This window comes from Theobroma cacao, chromosome 3 (assembly GCF_000208745.1).
Source record: "Theobroma cacao cultivar B97-61/B2 chromosome 3, Criollo_cocoa_genome_V2, whole genome shotgun sequence".
Classification (NCBI taxonomy): domain Eukaryota; kingdom Viridiplantae; phylum Streptophyta; class Magnoliopsida; order Malvales; family Malvaceae; genus Theobroma; species Theobroma cacao.
In genome coordinates this window covers 14224479-14247884 of record NC_030852.1, presented here as the reverse complement: position 1 = coordinate 14247884, position 23406 = coordinate 14224479, and positions in this window count along the sequence as shown.

Below are 23406 nucleotides of genomic sequence, written 5' to 3'. Positions count from 1 at the left end.
AACACTAATATTGATCAATATTAACCAAATGGGGCAAAAAGTATTTTATAAAAATTCTCGTTTGGTCCTCTAGTGGCAAAATTACCATTTTGCCCTTGTGCTCCAAAAATACCGAGAATTACAACTTTTCACTGCTAAACATCATTTTATACTCCAATAATCATAATTGTATTTCATATAATTATTCTTGGTCAAATGTGATCAAATCTTGACTAAAAATCTCCATTTTATCATCAAATGGTAAGGTGACCGTTTTGTCCCTAATCGGTCAATTTTCCTAATGGACTCCAAACTGGACCTTGAATTCCGAATCACTATTCTAAGCCATTATGTGGGTTTTAGAATTTTCAAATTCCTCTTAGAATTTCTATTTGAACTAGTTCAAGACTAGATTTAACTTAGTTGTACCACTCGGTACAATATCGTCTTTTAATCGAGCTTTACAGGGTCTCACAGTTTGTGCATGTGAAGAGAAGAAAAAGAAAGACAACAAGGTCTGTTGGATGGTGGAAGAAAGAAAGAAAGAAAAGAAAAGAAAAGAAAAGAAAGGACAAGAAAGTAACAAGAAAGGAAAATGGGCATGGCCCAACAAGCAAGAAAAATGGACATGGTCCAATAAAGGAAGAATGGGCATGGACCAATTAATAAGAAATGGTAGAAGTCCATGAATAAGAGTCCAAAAACAATAAAGAAAGAAAAATCCAAAACAAAAGGAAGGTGGAGATTTCGGCCAACCTATCTTAATTGGGTAAAATTTCTTTACTTTTAACCATGACTTATGTTGAAATTGGACTATATGGAGGCTAGCTTATTTTATTTAATTATGCATTGGTTAGTTGGTGATATAAAGTAAATTTAAGTTGCTTAGAAGGTTGAAATAGGCACTTAATACCATAAATAAGTTACCGGTGTTAATAATCTAAAGAATTATGTGAACGAAGGATGCAATCAATTATAGTAAAAATGTATTAAGATGTGAATTAGGTGAGTGGATTTATGATAGAATGAGAGAGAGAAAAGTAGAATTGATGCACTAAATGTATTGAATTTAAATGGTTGCTAGGAAAGCGTGTTGAACGAAGTAGGTGACTAGCAATTAGGAATAATTGTATGCGTATACGAATCAATAGAGACGTAGAAATCCCGCTATTATGAGGTGAGTAACCTAACCATCATTTTCATTATCTAAAGTATGTTTTTATTCGGTTTTGGTGAAATTTTATAAAAATGAGTTTAAATGGTAAATCTTTGTGTTTTGCAAACAAAATGTGTTTACATGAAAAGATTTTATAAATTGTCTTAAAATCGAATAATGATTTTGAAAAATAGAGTAATTGGAGACCACTTGTTATGTTGTAAATTTATGATTTGAAATCGAATAGCTTATGACAATATTTGCATGAATGGCTGAATTGGTATTTGTGTTGAAATATATGAAATGTGTATTTAGCCTTGAAAGGCTGTGAATTACAATAATTGCCATATCATGTTATTGAATTTTATTGATTGGTGGGATAATTATTAGCTTATTTCAGTAGGCGGGTTTCGTGGACCAGCCTATGAGAAGGGCACGGTAACCCCATTTATATGTGCTCACCTCGGTTGCAGAGGCGCATAGGGTAGCTTCTGAGGTGATATTTGAGTTCACTTCACGCCGAACCACCACGTGATGGTGAACTCAGCCAATGCCAAGGAACGGCTGTGTTTTCAAAACGAAATAAAAATATGTTTTACGTGTATACAAAATTTTTAACAGCCTTGGCAGGCTCGAGTGTACGCCTCTGATCAAGGTGTCATCGAGTACTATTTGATGGCATGAGCCAAATGTTTATGAAAGTCATAAGCCTTAATGAGAAATTAAATGAAAAACAACCGTTTGCATGGGTTGGGATGCATTTTCAAGTTATGAAATACGTATTGTGATGGGATATTTTGATTGTCTCCTATTACTCGGTTTTAGCTGATTTAAATGATGTTTGTTTACTCACTGGAATTTTATAATCTAATCACCCTTCTTTCCACCCATTTCAGGCTTAGAGTAGGCTGTAGGTAGCCGATTCCATTGAGGGCTTCCATTGGATTACGTCCTCCGAACTGTAGGTTCACCATTTTCCTCACTTTTAGTCATTCGTAGGCCCGCTTGATATTGTAAATTAAATTAATTTAATTTAAATGCATTGGTTTACTGTGTCACAGTATGAATGAAATTATTTTGCTTTTATGTTACAAAAAGTATTTACGTATAACTCTAAAATTACTGTTTATAAGAAAATAAAATATTTTATTGAATATTTTGTTTTATCTTCTCATTATATTCAAATAATTATAATTTCATTTTAAATAAAGGTTTTAGATGCTTAAACTTATTTTTTTTTTTGTGANTTAGATGCTTAAACTTATTTTTGATTGTAAATTATGCGATTGGTACTTGCTTACTACATTTTTAACTGGTTTCGAAATTTTTAGTGAAAAATGACTAAAATGTCCCTATGAGACGAAAACTTTTATTTTTTCTGTTTTAAGTTGGAAATAGCTCAAAATCCTTTGGAACATAATATTTAGCAACGGTTACTCTCCGGGGGAATTGAGAAACTAATATTAAGCCTTGCGAGGTTCTGGTTGGTATTCCAGGAGATGAGTGCCCATCGGGGCACCACGGTGATTGTCACGGGCTCGAAGGGAGTTTCGGGTCGGGACAATTTAGGTGGTATCAAAGCTTTTGGTTTTAAAGATCAAAGTTTTGATTTTAAAGTTGTTTTAAAGTTGTTTTAAAATTTATGGTGTCAGTGCGGCCCCAAGTTAAAGTTAGGTTGATTGAATAGAATGCATGCATCTACATATAGAAACCTACCTACTTTTAGGATGCATAAATAATTAAGCAATTACTATTTGATTGCGTATAGGTTTTGAGGTGCACTGGTGATGTACACATCATGTCTAGAAGAGGCGGTAGTCTTGATACCCCTCATAGTGCTAGCGAGGGATCTCTAGATTCTATGGCTAGAAGCAAATGGAGCCCTGATCCAGGTAATTCGAAAAGTGGTCCATCCTGAATTCCTATTAATAGAATTCCCCTGAACTTAGCAAAATGGTCTCGTAATAAGGAAAGCTGTGAGAGTAGCGAAAATTTTAAAAGTGAGAATAGCTCCGATACTCCGAAAACTAAAAGAGATTTTCTTTTGAAACAATCTGAAGAGTACCATAGCGAATTGATGAGGAAGGCAATTACAAGGGGAGATATTCGTATTAGGAAGGGCGTGACAGTGGTACGACATTTTCCTCCCGGTTGTGGAAGAAATGCTGCACCGATAAGTGATGAGGAACGTAGGAGAATACAACAAGCCTGGATTGAGGAACAAAGAAGAAAATCTCAAGAGGAGGAGAACTTGGAAGAGGATCCTAAGAAGGATTCGGAGTAAAATCTTCCGATAAGATCAGATTAAGATGATGATCCCAATGATATGTAATATTCTCGTAGGATTTTGTACTACCTTAACTCAAGGTAAATGTAGTGTAAAGAAGATAGTAGTTACTTGTACAAAGGAGATAGGAGTGGCTTCTATTTTGTATGACTCGAACGGAATGTAAAGTAGCTGTTTAAATAATTGGATATATATGGGAATTTATCTTATGATAGAGATAAATTGGTAATATAATTATTGAGAAAGGTTATAGAAGGAAGCAATAAGGTTATAAATGACATTTGAAATGGGTAACGTGATTAAGTTGATGATTATAATTTAAGCATGAAGGGGATTACTCAGTGATGCCATGATACTATGAGATAATAATTGGGCACAAATATAACCCAATGAAGTTAAATTACGAAACATGGGGAATATGAAATTTTCATTTAGTAAGGATTGCGAGAATAAAGTGAGTAGGAAGCTAAGCTATTTTCGTAGTTAATTATACTAAAAGTCAATAAAATTATTGGAGTACAAGACAAGGAAGATAATTAGATAGGGATGACAATAAATTTGAGGAAAGCTGTAGACAGTAAGCAACTTATGTGTGAGGTGGTATAAGTGTTATGAATTTATTACACCATATGGAAAGGATGTTTTGAGGTAGGATTCTATGAATGTTGATGAAAGTCAAAAGATGACATGAGATGAAAGTATTAACTTGACTTAGTGCGCATGATAAGCAAAGAGAAGGTATCTATACTTATGGAACTCATGATATATGCCTAGAAGGGAAACCCAATGGTTGAGGATGATTGATGTAGTGACTTTGAATACAGATAAATAGCTTTGATGAGGAAATTTCTAATAGTTACAGCACCGCAACATTGACCGTCCAGTGTTGTAATGCTTCGAATACCTCACGCCTATGATACATGAGTAAGATGGGAGTGACACGATAATGAGCTTACAAATTGAATTTTGGTTATTGGCTATTAAGCTTTGTTATTTAAGAGTTTGAAATATTATGGAGAATGTCTACTTGAACAGATTGGAAAGCTTCTTTATCGCCTTGTGTATGGGCATACAATTAAAAGAAAAATTAAAAGATTTTTGAGATGTCTATATTGAGATAAGATACCAAGTGATGAAAGTGTGAATGAAGGATTATAAGGATGGTATAGAAAACAAGTTTATATAGAATATCATTATGAGAATTTACAATTATTGTCTTAATTCAGTTAAACGACAAGGGTTAGTAACAACACGAGGCCAATTGTATAGCACCCTAAGAACCTATGAAAATGAGTTGAAGATTGAATGGATGAGTACGTATTTATATACCTTTAAGAATAAGTGCACGTATGTAGAACGATATGCTCGAGATTTTAAGGAGCAAACAAAAGATTAAGTGTTTTAGAAATGCACAAGTATCTTTGAAAAGAAATTTCTAATCATACACGACAAGTATAAAATGTGAGATTTTTAAAACTGGCTGAGGAGCCTAACGGCTAAGTCACAAGCTAAGTAATCATGTGCTGCGAGACATAAGTCTAAGATAGATATTCCCAAGGAGATGCTCGAGAGGAGTTTTACTATGGATTTTGTGAAAGTTAGCATAAAGCTATGTGGCTATAAAGAGAAAGTAGTAAGCTGGAAGTGAAATTTGTTTTGAAGTTAAAAAGTACTTAAGAAAAACTTTATTTCAAGCTTTGCAGTTTCGAGTACAAACTACAGATTGGTCCAGGGAGAATGATGTCACATTAGTATGAAATAATGGGACAAAGGATGATTGAAGATAATTCGGATAAAGAAGCTAATAATGAAAACTTCCTAAGGTAGAATGGAAATTGGAAATTTGAAAATGCTTAAGGCATGCATGATTCGAAACAGTCTAAGTATTTAAGTGACATTTAGTAGGTGAGATGTGAATAATGACATTGTGATGTGAGGATATAGCATGATGAAACTCAAGCATATGATTGGAAGTGATATAAATTATATGAAGTTATACGCAAGCATAATAAAAAGGTTGACATGCACTATAAGGATTATTATATTGAAACTAGGATTTGAATGCGGATGAATAAAGGGAAATGTAGTTCAAGGCATGTGAACACATGGATCCCTATACATAATGAGAGATATTGACATTTGAAAATGCATGTACACATGTATATATGAAATTGATAATTTGACTAACTAATGTGAAGAATTGTTCTCAGTAATTGGGAAATTTTGAAATAATGTCCAGAGGAGATCAGTAAGTTAAAGTATTATTGGACATGTAATAAACGATTAAAGTTATAAGTGACTTTGAAGGTAAGCCTTGAATTCTTTAAGTTCTTAATGGAGCTCTATTAAAGGAAGTGTATGGAGAAAACATAAAATGAATGGATCAAGGTTGAGAAATTTGGCATGGAGCAAATTAATAAAATGATGATTAGGTATACATAAGTAAGTATAATATGTGATCAAATCGATATGATTGAGATGAAGTTATGGTTCAAATTTAATAAGGGTGATAAAGGCATGCTTAATGACTCAATAGAAGAAATCATGATTATGAAAGGTACTACTAACTTGGCTCCAAAGGATGATAATTGCCATAAATAAAGTATTTAATTGAACTGAAGGTGAACGAGGTAAATAAATTGAATGTCCCTATAGAAGGAAAAAGGAATAGGATCAAAGAAGGAGATTGATAACGCAACATCGACGTGAATTCGAGGACGAATTTTATTTAAGTGGGGGAGATTGTGATACCCCATATTTTGAAACGGTAATTAATAAAGTTGATCGGATGCAAATTGAGGCCAATTATAATGTTTAAATGTGATGGAAGATGAAAGGAATAGTTTAGGATAAAATGATCCGCACGCGAGAAAATAATAATAAAATAATAATATTTTATCGGACGAGAATTTGTGAGATAAAAGGTGATTTGGAAGTCAAGTGAGGCATAATAAGATATTTTAGGTACCAAGGAGACAAGATAAAATTTTTAGAATAAAATAATATTTTATTAATAAAATAATATTAAAATGATAATTTTTAGCTAAATGTCGAAATCAGTCATGAAGTCGGATCATATGATTGATCCAAGTGGGGGAGAAGAAATATAAGTGAATTTTTGGAGAAATGAGCGACAAAAGTGAAATACACGTGTTTTGTTAAGTTGAACCAACGCGGATAAGTAAATATTTAAATATTATGGTAATACCACGTTGAGGTGCAATTTTTATATTTCGGTGGTATACGCACTGAGAAAGGAAGTTAGATGAAAATTGGAATTTTTAGACGTATTAAAAGGATCGAATTTAATATATAAAAGTTAAAGGATATGTAGTGGAATTAATGAGATAAATAAAATGTACATATAGTAAAGTAATAATAGTATATAAAAATAAAAAATAAAAAAAATATATTAGAAGACCAACATGGGCAGCCGCCCATGTGGTCAATAAAAGAGTCAAAGACTCTTTACTTGGTAAAATAAAAGGTGGGGGGGGGGGCGGTCATGTGGAGCAAAAAGTGAAGGAAGAAAAAAATTTGTGATGTGGCCGGCCATGTTGGAGCAATGTGGAACACTATGGGACATTCATGAAGAAAATATATATATATATATATATATATATATATATATATATAATTGACCAAGCTAGGTGAAGAAGACAAAGAAAAAGAGAGGTCGGTTGTGAGGGAGTGTAAAAGAGAAACAAAAGAACAAAGAAGGAGCCGAGAGAAAAAAAAAAGAGGAAGAGAAAACCGTGTGTGAGAAAGAAAGTGAGATGAGGGAGATAGCTGAGTTGAGGGGCTGTTTTTGCTAGCATTCAAGAAGGAAAAGAGAGCCATTTAAGGGCTAGTTTTGGAGGCTGAAAAGTACCATTTTTTTGTTGATTTTGGAGGCCAAAAAGTGCAGCTTTGCTGCTGGTTTTGGAGGCAGAAAAGTGCAGATTTTTGCAGCAGAAATTGAAGGTTGTAAGGTGATATTTTGGTGGTTAATTGCTGTTGTTTTGGCTGCTAATTTTTTGGAGAGAAAAGTACAGCTTAGCTGCTGAATTTTTGAGGAAAAACAGAGCAGCATAGCTACTAATTTTGGAGCCAATATAAGCAGCTTTAGCTGTTGAAAATTGAAGGAAAAAAAAAAGCAAGAAAATGTGGTCGGTGGTGAAAGGGAGAGAGAGGAAGAGAGTGGGATGGTTTGTGCATGCGAAGAGAAGAAAAAGAAAGACAACAAGGGCTGCTGGACGGTGGAAGAAAGAAAGAAAGAAAAGAAAAGAAAAGAAAGGAAAAGAAAATAACAAGAAAAGAAAATGGGCATGGCCCAACAAGCAAGAAAAATGGACATAGTCGAATAAAGTAAGAATGGGCATAGCCCAATTAATAAGAAATGGGAGGAGTCCATGAATAAGAGTCTAAAAACAACAAAGGAAGAAAAGTCCAAAAAAAAAGGAAGGTGGAGATTTGGGCCAACTTGTGAGACCTTGACCTTTATAGACTCGTAAAGGGAAGTATATGAGATATCCCTGATTAGAGGTAATTTCGTCATTCTCTTAGTAAGCCCATAAAAGTAAGATTTTTAAATAATATTATGGCCTAAGTAGGCCTAAGGCATAAATGGATGGTGAAATTAGAGGTAAAATGGAAAGGAAACCAAAATTTAGATAATTTTCACGATAGGGGCAAAATGGTCATTTTTCACCTCATGTTAGAATTTTAAGTTTTCATGAGCCCGAGCATGTCTAGACCATTATAGACCTTGTCCCAGTGTCAAAAGAGCAATAAGATTGTATAAAAGATTGGAGGAGAGTAAGTTAATTGGTGGAGGGGCAATTTGGTAATTTCAAAGGAATTGATAAATTTGAGCTATAAATATCTTGTTTCTAGCAACTTCTTCTCCCATTTTCCAACAGCTTGTCTTCTTCTTCTTCTTCTCTTTCATGTTGCTTCCAACCTCTATGGAAGCTTGATGTGGAGCTTGTATAATTTTCTCTCTCTAGCTCTAAATTTCATACATTTGAGCCCTTTTAACTAGAACCCTTGTATTCTTCCACTCTCTCTCCTTAAAACCCTTGAAAAATCTTATTTTCATACTTTCTCTCACTAGTTGGGCATTTTAGAGAGAGAAAGAGAGAATTACCCCATTTGTGTGGAAGCTATTGGAAGAAAATTCAACTACAAACCCTAGGGTGAGTGATGCACTAAGCTTGGTTTTTAGCTGTGGATAATGGCTAGTAATTTAGATTATGAGCTGTTTTATTGTTAAGGATGTTCATTCATTTTATAGTGATTTAGATAGTGAACATAGATAGCCATTTAAAGTGGCAATTGAAGGCTAGCTAAGAGATAGCTTTTAGGGTTTATAGTATGTAAATTAACATAATGGTGATGTTAATGTGATGGTGGGTTTCAAGGAAGCCCCATCATCCCATTTGGACAATTAGGGGAATTGGAGTCATCTAAAGGCTCAACAATATACCGGTGAATGGACTTGCATTTCAAACTTGTTTTGGGGAATGTGAATGATTTTATCTAACTTGACTTTAAAAATGTGCCTTGGGAGCAAGCCTTTGGTGAAGTGATTTTATATTGTGGAAATATGCTATACAATGTGCTATGTGTTATCAAAATATGATAGTATGCATGATGTGCATTGGGTTCTTCTTTGTATGTTGATGTGGACCCGGCTATGTGCGAGTAGGAGTGCACATAAGCCGTTGCTAACCCAGCTATGTGCGAGTGGGAGTGCACATAAGCCGTTGCATATGAGATGATGATGATGAGAGGGTGTATATGATGATTGATATCTATATATATATATATACATATATGGTATATGGTTGTAAATGCAAAAATGTGAGCATTTGACTTTGTTGAAATTTGAGAGTTTGCATGTGTTACATGTTGCTTTTGTTATTTAGCAGGATGGCCTTGTTTTAAGGGAAAAAGGATTTTTTTTTCTTGATGTTCTGATTTTCGCTGTAGCGAGAAACTCTCGGGTTTTGAAAGGGTAGGCTGGCTGAAAACTCGCTGCAGCGAAAAACTTTCTGTTTTATGACCAAAATCTCACTGCAACGAAAAACCTTTTGTTTTTCACCTTATTTTAATCAATTGTTGCCTTATTTTCCACTTCTTTGCTACCATATTTGAGCATGGATTTTCAACATTAAGGAATAAGCGAATTAAGCTTAATATGATGAGGTTTGGTGAGAAACCCTTGGTTAGATGATAATTTAAATCAAGTGTCGCTGCAGCAAAAATTCATTCTCGTTGCAACTACGCTGTAGCGAGAATGCCTTTCCACTGCAGTGAGGACCTGTTGTTTATTGACGTGATTCGCATGAATGCTATTAATGTTTTCACTCTCCAAATCCTTTCTTGAGCATGGACTTCTTCCAATAAGTGATTTTTCTCATGTGGGGTTTACATTAGGGGTTTAATAAGGTCAAAAATAAATTGCATTATGTTAAAAAAAATGCATCGTGATTTCGTTAAACATTCCTTATGGTATACTTGTTCCCTTCCTTGTTCACTCACTGGGTTTATACTCACCGTTTTCAACTACATGTTTTCAGATCACGAGGTAGCCGGTAATTAGGATGAGTTGTCCTTGTAGACTCGTATCCATCTTTTGGTAGGTGTCTCGGCATTCAGTAGCTGTACATTCGTCCGAGTCCCTCCGTTGGAAGTCAAGTATTATTTTGTTGTGTATAAACAAACCTAATGTAAATTGTTAAGATACATGTTGTAGACAAATGTATATACACTTGTTTAGTATGCCAGTATGAGATGGCAATGTGTGGTATTATTTTGATTCTAAGTTATGAAATGTGACTTAATAGTTTATGATGGAATGATAAACATGTCAGACTAATAGGCTTGCTTGGGCTTAGTGGATTACGTCCATTGGGCCCATGCACCAGTCATGGCCCGAAATTTGAGTCGTGACAAGTTCGCACAGCGTTTTGCTCATAATTAGTGCTGTAGTCACCAACCATGAATAAGACTTTACACTAATCTCGAAACTTCGCTAATAGACACGTAAGAGAACTTAGAACATTAATCTAGGCACTTTGATACCAACTTTGTCACAACCTAAACCTTGAGGCCCGTGATTGGTGCACACACCCAGTAGGCAAAGCTCACGAGACTTGCATAAGCCTCAGGATTCAAATCATATAACATAAAGCTAAGGGATTTCATAACCGAATATTAATAAATAACATTTAAGTTTAACATATTACATTATCCCTAACACATAGCTCATACAAATATCCATAAGGCCATACATTGACCATTTAAGGCAAGTTCATACATAACAACCCTTATACAAGTTCATAAGGCACACTATGCCTACATACAACAAAGCTAACCATATGCAGAAACTCTTGACAGACTCAATGGAGTGACCAAAATGGGGGACCTACTAGATGCCAAAATCAGTTTGTCAATGGATGACTTTTGCCACACACTGTTTAGTGGCCTATTTATCTGCACACGGTACAAAAATGGGTGAGTACTACAATACTCAGTGAGTGGTGCATATAATCAAAATTATATACATAAATTAAACACATAATAAACATTGCACTCTCATTGCATCTACTTGATCTAGCAAACATCTCCATATATAGGGAAAATACTTATCCCTAAGTCTCTAAAATAAAGGGCATATCATCATCTCCAAGATCTCAAAAGATCATCACCCACATCATTAAACTTACCCTCGAAGCCAATCATAGTTAGTCACATCATTCTCCATGACACACTCTAGTCATCGGAGCATCGTATCAATTCATATCATGTTTATTTAAGTCTTACCCAAGCTATCTCACGTCGTATACACATTAAATCAACGAGTGGTCCTCCCCTGGATATAGTCAAATCACCCACGGTGGCTAATAAGTGGAGAAACAAATCATGCATAGGGCAAAGCCACTAGTGGATAACAAATCACAAGCGTGCCAAAGCAACGAGCAGGGAATCAAATTACATTCAGTGTCGAAGCAGCTGACAGAGAATCAAATCATTGACTGGAGTAATATCTCAATGGTTGTAATTGCTCAGAGTAATCTCTTGTCACTAGCATCGCTTGGAGTAATCTTCTGACAAGCGGTATCACAGGTGAGACTAATACCATTGACCCTACTTACCACCATCCTTGCAAGCACACATACATAGCCACAGGGTAATAGAATCCACTCAACCTCAAGTCAAATCAACGTCTAAAAGTTATCCCTCGGATGGAAAACAAATCCACAATGAGGCGAATAATGCCTCTATCTTTCCATATGTTCACAACATATCACAAATCACATTTATTGAGCTTCAATCATCTATAAGCTCGTTAGAGTTCTAAGCACCTTAATGATTCATAAATCATTATGTCACATCATTTAGTTAGCCTCCTTAGTCTCATATACATAAATGACTTGCACGAATATCTAAATACATGGCCTTACATACTTAAGCAATTAAGCCTAATAGCAGCATATACATGAGCAATCTCACATCAAATCATGCATCAATATTTCATCGACAAGTGGGCAATCTATTCCCACATCGTGGCATAACCACCACACTAACTTAGTCTTAGCGTATCCAAAAGGCATTAGGATCATGTGTCATCTAGATGTCTAACAGCTCATGCGTTCTAATAGCAATCACAAACAAACACATATATTAACATATATTAATAATTTACTAGCCTGGGTGCAGTCATCTAGGCATATACAAATCATTCAAGTACCACGACAACGCATTAACCAATGCATCTCCTTAATTCTAGCTTAATAACATTTCCTTAAGCTTGGATTATCTCCAAACCGTTCCAAAAATTCATTTCAGGCTTAGGGTTTTAAAAGGTTAGAGAGAGAAAATAAAATCATCAAAACAAAGTATTTTTTTTCTTTCGTTTTCTTGGAAGGGAAAATCCTTACCTTTGGCATTTCGAATCCAAGATTTGTTGATGGAGTTCGAAGGTTTTCAAGGGTATAAAATTTGAGAGAAAATGGTGGAGAAATGAGGAGTTAAGGGAATATGAAGAAAATTTTTGGTTTTAGGGCTTTTAAGCCCGTTTTAGGCTGACTAGGTAGCTTAGGATCAAGTATGGAGGGTCTGTAGTCTATCTTGGACCATAAAGCTTGTGTTTCACCTTTTTTACCCTTCACAGGATTGACTATGGAGGGTCTATAGTCGATCCTAGACAAAAATGTTCATTTTTATTCGGCTTTGCTTCATAGGATCGATTAGAATGTTTGCAATTATTCCATGTTTCCTTCCTAAGATAAACTATAGAAGGCCTATAGTCAATCTTAGACCAAAATGCATGACTTATCTTACTTTTTATTTCACAAGATCGACCTTCAATGTATTAAGATGGACTTCTTTGGTCCAAATTTGTAAAAATTGTTCCTTTTAAAGCTCCACGCACATATGACTCAAATCTTTGCTCATATACTCAAACATAAGATCAAAGCTCGAATCTAAGCATCAAACCTTTAGATTCCTTAAATATGTTTATAAAATATTTGCCAAAGTATCATAATGCTTGCTTTCAACATTTAATACATCCACATATCATCAAAGAAGTTTCCAAATATACAACGAATCTCCAGATCATTTGTTATGACCTGGAACCTCCCTTGAGGCCATGACAACCGCCGCAACGTCCTGATTTACACTCATTACCTGAAATGCCAATCGAAACTCTGCAAGGCTTATGTATCAGTTTCTTGCTTTTCCTGTGAGCAATCGTTGTTAAACATTCTGTTTTAAACAATTACCAGTCATTTTCGGCTCAAGTAAATCAAAAGACAAAATTATTTTAAAAGGATTTATAGATAAATATTACTATTCAAAATATTGATTAAAATATAGCATTTTTATATAAAACAATATTTATAGAAACATGTGTAAGTAATCTTTTGCAACGTGGAAGTAAAATAAATTCATACATACAATAATTTACAAAATTATAATGTACAATAATAATTACAATGACAAGTGGCCCATAAATACACCAAGTGTTGGTGATAGTAACTTACTGTCTCTGAGATAGAGGGGTCAACTGGAATCCTCGACAAAATCGGGTATCTACAAGCTACCACAGGCCTGAAATATTTGGAAAGGAGGTGGGTGAGATTTTGCAATCCCAATGAGTAAACTGACATTATTATAAATATCTAAAGGCGAGTAAAATGGAGGCAAGTTTAAACAACAAATCACAAACCATTTCATAAGGTTTTCAATTTATTTCTTAAACCATAAAATATTTGTAATTTACCAAAACAGCTGTTAAGGCTTATGACTTTTATTAGAAACAGGGCTCAAGCCAAAAACTAGTCCTCAGGGATACCTTGGCCGAGGCATCTAACCAAGTCCGCCAAGGTTGTTAAGATATTTACATGTTAAACACATGTTAGTTTTGAAAACAAGCCGTTCCTTGGCATTGGCTGAGTTACACATTCATGTGGGGTTTCGATGTGAAGTGAGCTCTAACACTACCCCGGGAGTTACCTTCCTCACCTCTACATCCGGAGTAACTATATAACCGGATTTACCGTGCCCCTCTAATAGGCAATCGATGGAAACCTGTCACTGTAGTGACTAAACCCACCAACTTTAATAAAATTTCGACAGTATAACGTGGCTTTTATTTATTTACCCAGCCTGTATAGTAAAAGACAGCTTACATAAATTCTCAATGCAATTATAAAATATAGCCACACATACTCATATATCATAAGCCATTCATAGGAAAATATATTTTTTCAAGAGAATTGGCAGCCTCCCATTTACTCAATTTCATAATCAAAAGTTTCTTATTTCAGATAATCAACACAATATATTTATTTGTCACATTTATTTCTAAAACATCAAAAGTCTCATTTTAATCTCATTTTCGTTTCATAAAATACATAAAGAGCATTTAAAAATAAACTCTAGATAATTTACAATAATAATAGGTTTACTAACAATTTTCGAAAACGAAATTCGGGTACTCTAACTATTACTCCTCGGGTGAGATTTCTTTGCCCTTGCCAGAGGATTCGCCACCTTGACAAATTGCACAATTAAGAGGTTTACTACTTTGGTACTAAACCAAAATAAACTAATTTATACTACTAATGCATGATATGAAGTGCAAAATGTCTAAATTTTTCCTAAACGCAATGTTAGCCTATTTTGATCTTTTACCTGATAAATCGATATACGTGTCCGTTTAAACTCCAAATTAATTTTTTTTAGTTTCTATACATCAATTGCACCCAAATTGACTAAATGACCCTCAGTGTGGTGCAAATTATCAGTCCCAATAGCAAATTACGAAAATACCCCTAGTGGGTAAAAATTCATATTTTTGCTCCAAAAATTCCCATTATTTTTCTAAGCTCTTAATTCATCATTATTCATCATAATTCTTCAAATAAACATCAAGATCAGCAGCCAATATTCTCCTAGAAAATTCGGCATAATGGGTTTCAATGGGAGAAAATTATTTCTCTAGCTTATTTTTGCTATATTTCAATATAACCTAACTAAAATCACTTAATTCAATTAAAATCAACCAAAACTCAAGCTCAAAACTCATCCATGGAGGTTTGGCCAGCATGGGTGTCCATACCCACTTTCTAATTTTGCATGGAAATGAGAAAAAAATGCATGGGTAGTGAAAATCACAAGGAAAATCAATGAAATTTACCTTTTTAATGCTTGATTTCTTGATTTCTCTTGATTTTCCCCAAAATTTTCAGGTAGGTTTCTTATTTCTTTTCCCCCTTTTCTCTCCTGGTTTGGACGGCTTGAAGAAGATGAGAATTCTGGAATTTTGACCTTTTTAAAGGCTAAAATAATATAATATTATTTTATTTATTTTTTTAATGTTTTATTAATTCCTTAAATTCTAACTATCCATTTATTTCCAAATTTTCACCATACACTTGTCCCACATATCCATAGCTTAGATAAAATTCTCAGACTTATCCAAAGTCTTAGTGAAGTAATTTTTGAAATTTACACTTTTGCCCTCTTAAAAGTCAAAAATTACATTTTTGTCTCAAAAACTGAAAAATTGCCCATAGACATATTTTTCATCCCTTATACTCAGACCATTCTCCAATTTGTCAAATTTGATCTAAATTCTCTCAAAATCTCAAATTTTGTCCGCGGGTGGCAAAATTACGATTTTGCCCCTACACTCCAGAAATCACCGAAATTAAACTTTTTCACTTCCTATCATTAAATTATACTCCAAATAGTTAATCTTGATCAAAAATTTCACTCCATGATCAAATTATTATCTTAGGTGGCAAAATGATGATTTTGCCCCTAAACATCAAAATTTTCAAATTTTCCCCAAATGAACCCTCGAACTCCGAACAATCATTTTTAGTCATTCTTGGACTGTAAAATATTAAATTTCACCCTACGATTCCTATTTGAACTAGTTCGAGGTTAAATCAACTCAAGTGTACCGTTAGGTACAATACCGGATTTCGTCTATTATTAGGGACTGTCCTAGCGTAATAACATGCTACTCAGTGCATGTATGCCCTGACATATGTTTATAGGGTCAGGTTTTACATCATTCTTTCCACACATGATAGTCCATATACATAGTCCACAAGCTAACACATCGGGGTTCAAATTTACTCTTTAATAACTTAGCACCTATCACGTATAGGCCATGTAAAAAAAATCAGGGGTGTTACATACAACATGTCATCAAATCCCTCAAGGTATAATATATCTCATAAATCATCCTTAGCTAACTTAGTTTTCACCCAAAATTGAGGGGTTACATTCTCCCCTTTTTATAAGAAATTTATCCTCTAAATTCAAATCATATACCACATTTTACAAATATCTTAAACCTCAAATAGATGGGGATATTTGTTTCACATTTTCTCCTTAAGTTCTCATGCGGCTTCCTCAACCGAGTGGCTTTGCCACAACACTTTCATTGTAGAGATATCTGTCACAGCCCAAATCATGGGCCATGGCAGGCTCATGGGCCTAATAGGCATAGCCCACCAGACCCAAACAAGCCTTATTAGAGATTCTCGATAATGGATTATACTTGTTCACCAATCCATATTAGTGCTTAAACGATATTCTTTCGTATCATAACTTGAACCATAATTATAATAATCATTCACTCTTTAAAACATATAATCATAAGTATATACAATGAAGTCTAAAATCTCTAATTTAATACTTATACCTAGGCCACTATTCATTTACAATTAAATAAACAAAGTGCTACGACTCAACCTCTTGCAACGGAGTGACTTGGAATGAAATGCTATGAGGTGCCTTTACCTATCTGCGATGGACCATAAGTGCCAATGATTGCACGCTAGGCTGATCACTATCTGCAAAAAGGAAATAAGGGGATGAGTCTCACAGACTCAATGATCATCGGCTCATTGAGTAGGCAGTAGATGGGAAACAAGCAATAAGCAAACCATTTGAATGATAAAACCATAATACAAAATGCTAATCTTATAAACCAAACCATAAGAAGGATATTTGTGCCTTGTAAAAATAATATTGTAAAATCATAATACAATGCTTTCTTTTGTAAAACAGTGCTGAAAATAAGTGTAACAGAAAAGTTTCAATTACCAAAAATATCATTTGCCATCAAAATATAAAATACAGTATAAATGTATGCATGCTCCCAAAATGTGTGGCATGTAAAGAAATTAAAATATATAGCCACATAAACCAACTCATGATTGTCAAGTAAGCATAAAAAACTTTTATTTAAACTAGAGGAGCTGCAAAGAAAATCTAAACTGTCACGACCCAAATTTTGGGCCATGACCGGCTCATGGGCCCAATGGGCATAGCCCACTAAGCCCAAGCAAGCCTATTTAAATGACTTGTTCATCATTCCATCAAAAGTTCCTAAGGTCACATTTTATAATTCCAATTCAAAATAATGCTAACCATTGCCAACTCATGGTGGCATTACTAATCAAAATATATATATATTATCTAAAACATACATCTTAATAATTTATATCGGGTTTGTCTATACACAATAAAAGGGATACTCGACTTCCAGTGGAGAGACCTGGGCGAAAGTACAACTATTGAATGCCGAGATACCTACCAAGGAGACGAATATATAAGGACACCTCGACCTAGTTATCGATTTCCTCCTGATCTGAAAACATGAAGTTGAAAACAGTGAGTATAAACCTAGTGAGTGAACAAAGGAAAGGAATAAGCAAAGGATAAGAAAAGTTAAAAGAAATCATGATGCAGTTACTTTAAAAACAATGCAATTTAGTTTAGTTTCTATTAAAACCCCTCATTAAACCCTTAATTGGTTAATCACTTAATGATGAAAGATCCATGCACAACAAAGAATTTGAAGAGTGAAAACTTTAGTAGCATTCAAGCAAGTCAAGCGAAATGACTGATCCTCGTTGCAGCAGAAAGGCATTCTGGCTACAAAGAGAATGAATTTTCACTGCAGCAAAATTTGGGCTCAAATCATTAGCTAGCTGAGGGTTTCTCTCTAAAACCCCTCATTTCAAACTTAATTAATTAATTCCTTGATGTTGGAAGTCCATGATCAACTATGATGTTAAAGAAGTGGAAAATATGGCAGAAATTGAACAAGGTAGCAAGCACGACAGAAGGTTCTTACTGCAGCGAGAATTCAGTGAAACCACTTGTAGACACCTCATTGCAGCGAGTTATAGGGCTGCAACCAGCCTCCCAACCCGAGAGTTTCTCACTACAGCGAGAATCAGCGAGAAATAGAACACCAAGAAAAAAAATTCTCATTATATCAAGAAAAAGCCATTTTGCTGCAATGACAAAATCAACTTGAAAATACTTAGCAATTTCCAAGGTTCAACATGCAAGATTTCACATACATTACAACCATATACCATATTCATGAACTTTCTATTACATAAATATACATATATAAATACTAATACCACCACCGCTTCACCCAACTCATGTGCAACCCCCACATCACGTACATAGCTGGAGTCATTGTGTGCATCCCCCACATCGTGCACAGCTAATACCGCCGTGTACATCCCCCACATCGCGCAAAGGCAATATCATCATCCACAGTCCCGCACTTGTCATCACCGGCATGTGCATCCCCCACATTGCGCACATGCATGGTTATATTTATTACACAATATTAACTATCAATACACAACATATATATATATATCAGCATCCTATATGAGCACAAGGATTCATCATATTGCACACTCACCACATAAAATGTTTTAATAAAGGCTTGTTCCCATGCATAATCTTTAGGGAAAAATCAAATAAAAATCATTCACATGCTTTATCCAAATGGCAATACATTTCCCAAAATATTTTAAATGCAAGTTCACTCACTTTGGTGGATTTGTAATTGAATTTCTTTCTAAAATTCTTCCAAGCTAATAAGGGAAATCACTCCCTCTCTCTCTACATGTCCAACTAGTGAGTGAATGTACTTAAGAAAGACTTTTGAAGGCTGTTGAGGTGTAAAAGTGGAAGCACATGAAAAACCCTATGAAAGGGTGTAGAAAAACTTGAGAAATAAAGCTAATTTGGGGAAGTTTTAAAGGTTTCAAAGGATACTTCCATGAAAGGTGCAAAGAAACATGGAATAGAAAGGAGGATAGGAGGAAGAAGAAGAAGAGAAGCTGCTGGAAAACTGAAGAAAAGCTGCAAGAGATTAGATATTTATAGCTAAAGTTTATCTAATTTTATACAATTTACAATAATGCCCTTAATAAGGCCACTTGTACTACCATTCTCATTTACATGTTGCCACGAAGTATAACATCAATATTCATTCATACGCACCAACGTCCATAACCTTTTAAGCCTTTCCTAATAACACATATCCACACAATCCATTTTTTTTTTCAAGCTTCCAATTAATATAATTGCTTTCCAACCATACCCATGACATCACAATAACACTACATATTGCACACAATCATTCTCACAATATTAAACTAATCATAGACTTCAAATTGTAGCATTAAGCTTACCACTTGGTTTTAGCTTGGATTTCACCCAACAAAATTCATAATTTCCTCACACCCATGGCTACCATAGCTGCCACAAAAATACTTACACAATTACAAACTCATTTCCAAAAATTTCTCAAGCTAAAAATCAAAATCCTTACCTTATGTCTCTTGAATCTTGAAAACCACTTGATATTCCTTTAATTGCTCTTGAATCACTCACTACCCAAACCTTTCATTGTCCTCTCCTTTCTTTCCTTGGCTAATTTTCTCTATTTTTCTTTTCAAATGCATGGTGGTAAGGTGAAAATGGCATGGGAGCATGAAAATGGCATGGGAGCATGAAAATGGCATGGGAGCATGAAGGTGAAGAAGAAAATATCCTTTGGGTGGAGATAAGAACTAGCCATGGGATAAGAATGAAGAGTCAAAGCTTCCCTTAGAAGCTTGACCAACTAATGGCAAAATTACCATTTTGGCCTCCAAGGTTTTCACCCTTTTTAATTGTATCCTCCCACAATCTTTTGATTCCAATTTCTTTCTATTTTTCCTCCTTAACACTTGTATCAATAAAATATCAAGTTTATGCTTCAATGCGGTATCACCATAATATTTAAATATTTACTTCCTTGTGCTAGCTTTATTTAATAAAGACACGCGAGCCCCATTAACGTCTTTTTTCTCTAAAATTTTCTTGTTCTTCTTCTCCCCTACTTAGATTGACCATATACTCTTTCTTCATGGAGAATTTCGACACTGAATAAAATATTAATATTTTAATAATATTTTATTAATAAAATTTTATTTTATTTTAAAATTTTCCACTTGTCTCCTTGGCACCCAAAATGTCTTATTATGCCCCGATTCACTCCCGAATCACTTTTTATCTCACTAATTCATCCTCGATAAAAATATTATTACTTAATTATTATTTTCCCGCATGCGAAATATTTTGTTCCAAACTATGCCTTTCACCCTTTGTCACTTTTGAACACTCTAATTAACCTCAATTGGCATCTGATAAGCCTTATTAGCCAACGTATCCAAGTATGGGGTGTTATAATATTCTTGGAGTGAAGCTATTTTATTTTTTGAAAAATGGTGATGGGCTGCTACTCATAATTAAGTGCATTTTGCAAATGGACTTCATCATATTATGTCACATGCGAATGGTCAGGAACATACTTCTTAAGCATGGATACATGAAAAATCGAATGAACATTGAAGAAATTTGGTGGTAACGCCATGTGATAAACAACTGCACTAATGTGCTTTAACACTTCAAACGGTGTGATGTACCTAGAGCTCAACTTACCCTTCCTTTCGGGTCTCTTAACCCCGCTGGTTAGAAAGATTTTCAAAAACACATAGTCACCAACCTTAAATTCCAAAGGCTTCCACCTATTATCAACATAAGATTTCTAGCGACTTTGAGCCATTAGCATCTTGTTTTGTATCACACGGACGCACCGCTCAGCTTCTTAGACCATCTCCAGTCCTAAAAGTTTTCGTTCCTCAACTTCAAGCCAACCTACAGGTGACTTACATCTTCACCCATGTAAAGCCTCATACGAGGCCATACCGATTGAGGCTTGGTAGCTATTGTTGTAAGCAAACTTGGCCAAAGGCAAATAATGGTTCCATGAAACCCTAAAATCAAGTAGTCTCTCTCAACATATCCTCGAGCATTTGAATAGTACACTCGGATTGACCATTCATCTATGGGTGGAAGGTTATACTAAAATCCAATCTTGTGCATAAGGCCTCTTACAATTTCCTCCAAAACTGACTCATGAATTGTAGTCCTTTGTCAGACATTATAGTTACTGGAACACCATGTAGCCTTATAATCTCATGAATATAAATTTGGGTGTACTGAGTTGCTTAACTCCCTTGGTTGGAAAGATTTCAAAAACACATAGTCACCAAACTAGAATTCCAAAGGTTTCCACCTATTATCGACATAAGATTTCTATCGACTTTGAGCCATTAACATCCTTTTTTGTATCACACAAACGCATCGCTCTGTAACAGCTCGTACTTTGATATGGTGGCTAATAAAGCTTATTGGATACCAATTGAGGTTAATTAAAGTGATTAAGAGTGTTGAAGGGTGAAGGGAATATTTTCGAATAAAATATTTCGTATGCGATAAAATAATAATAAAATAATAATATGTTATTCAGGTCAAAGTTGTGGAGTTAAAAGGTGCTATGGAGCTAAATCGAGGCAAAGTAAGATGTTTTGGAGCCTTATAAGGCTGGAGGAAAATTTTTAGATAAAATAATAATTGTTGGATAAAATAATATTAAAATAATACCAATGTCAAATTGGTTATATTACACGAAGAACCTGTGATTTGTACAATTTGTATAAGTTGAGGAGTGGAAGTAAGAAAAGTTTCAAAGAAAGGAAGCTTTAGTGGGGCTCGTGTGCCTTCATTAAATTAAGTGAGAAAGAGTAAATATATATTTAAATATTATAGTGACACTTTGGTGGAGTATAAATTTGACACTTTATTTGTATAAGTGTAAAGGAAGAAAGATAGAAGAGAATTGAAATTAAAAGAATGATGGGAGGGCCTAATTGAAAGGGATAAGATGTTGAAGGGTGGAATTGTAAATAATGGGAAGTTAAGGGGTGAAGTTGTAATTATCAAAAGTTGAAGGATCAATTTAGAAAGGATGAAAAATTTAGAGGGTCAAATGGTAAATAAGAACAAGTTAGAGGATCTACGTGCAATTTCACCATTTTAAGTTAAGAGAATATTTTATGGATATATTTGTGTTTTGGAAAGCAAGATGAAATTCAAGTTGGATGCATGTTCAATGCAAATGTAAATGAAATGCATGGAAATGTATGTGAAATGAAATGCAAAAAAAGGCATGAAGGCAAGAAGGAAAATCTTGGGAATTAATGCATATTATTTTCCTCCTAGGCTAATTATGCTAATTGGTCCAAATAAATTAATGTGCAGCAGCTCAAGAGGTCTAGAGGTGGAGACAACCTTATTGGTTTTGAAAGATGTTCTAACTTGTTTACCTAGTTGGCATGCATCACAAATTTGATCATTCTCAAATTTAAGTTCAAGTCATCCAACAACTAGATTTTTTCTTATCAATTTTCAAATGGTATGCATGCTCACATGAGCAAGCCTCCTATGCCATAACCAGCTATCATTTTCATCATTTGCTATAAGACATGTTTCACAATTAAGCTCAAGGTCTTTAAGGAAAATAACATACATATTTTTCATTCTTTTTCCTCTGAATGAGGTTTTGTTAGTGCTAATGTCTATCACTTCACATTTATTTGAATCAAAGCATACTTTAAGACCTTTGTCACACAATTGGCTGATGCTTAATAAATTGTGTTTCAAACCTTTAATGAGCAACATATGACTTATTTAAGCTTGGGAGTTCTTACCAACAACTCCTATGCCATGAATTCTACCTTTTGAATCATCACCAAAGGATACAATACCTCCCTTTTTATTGTCCAGCTAAGCAAACAGTATTTCGTTTCCAGTCATGTGCCTTAAGCAGCTACTGTCTATGTACCAAGGCTGCTTCTCTTTCATTGAGCTCTTGAACATGGGTCTCTTAGGTTTGGCTCAACCTACAAAATAGATTTTTAGTTTTTCTTAATAGGTACCCATACCATGATGGGTCCTTGAAGGTTAGCAGCTACATAGGATCCTTTTGGAACCTAAATTTTTCTTGTTTTTTGCATGCTTCTTTTTCTACAACAATCATAAGATAAATGTCCTGTTAGCTTTAAAATTATTATAGTGTTGATTTTGACAAAATGATGAAATTTGCTTGAATATTATTTGAGTAATCTTTGAGAAATTCTTGAAATGATTTAACCCCCACACATTTGTTCTTGCATATACACAAGCTTGACTCTTGAAGTTATTGAACTATATCTATAAGCTTGTATGACTTAAGTATATGAGTGCTTATGATTCCTATTCATTAAAG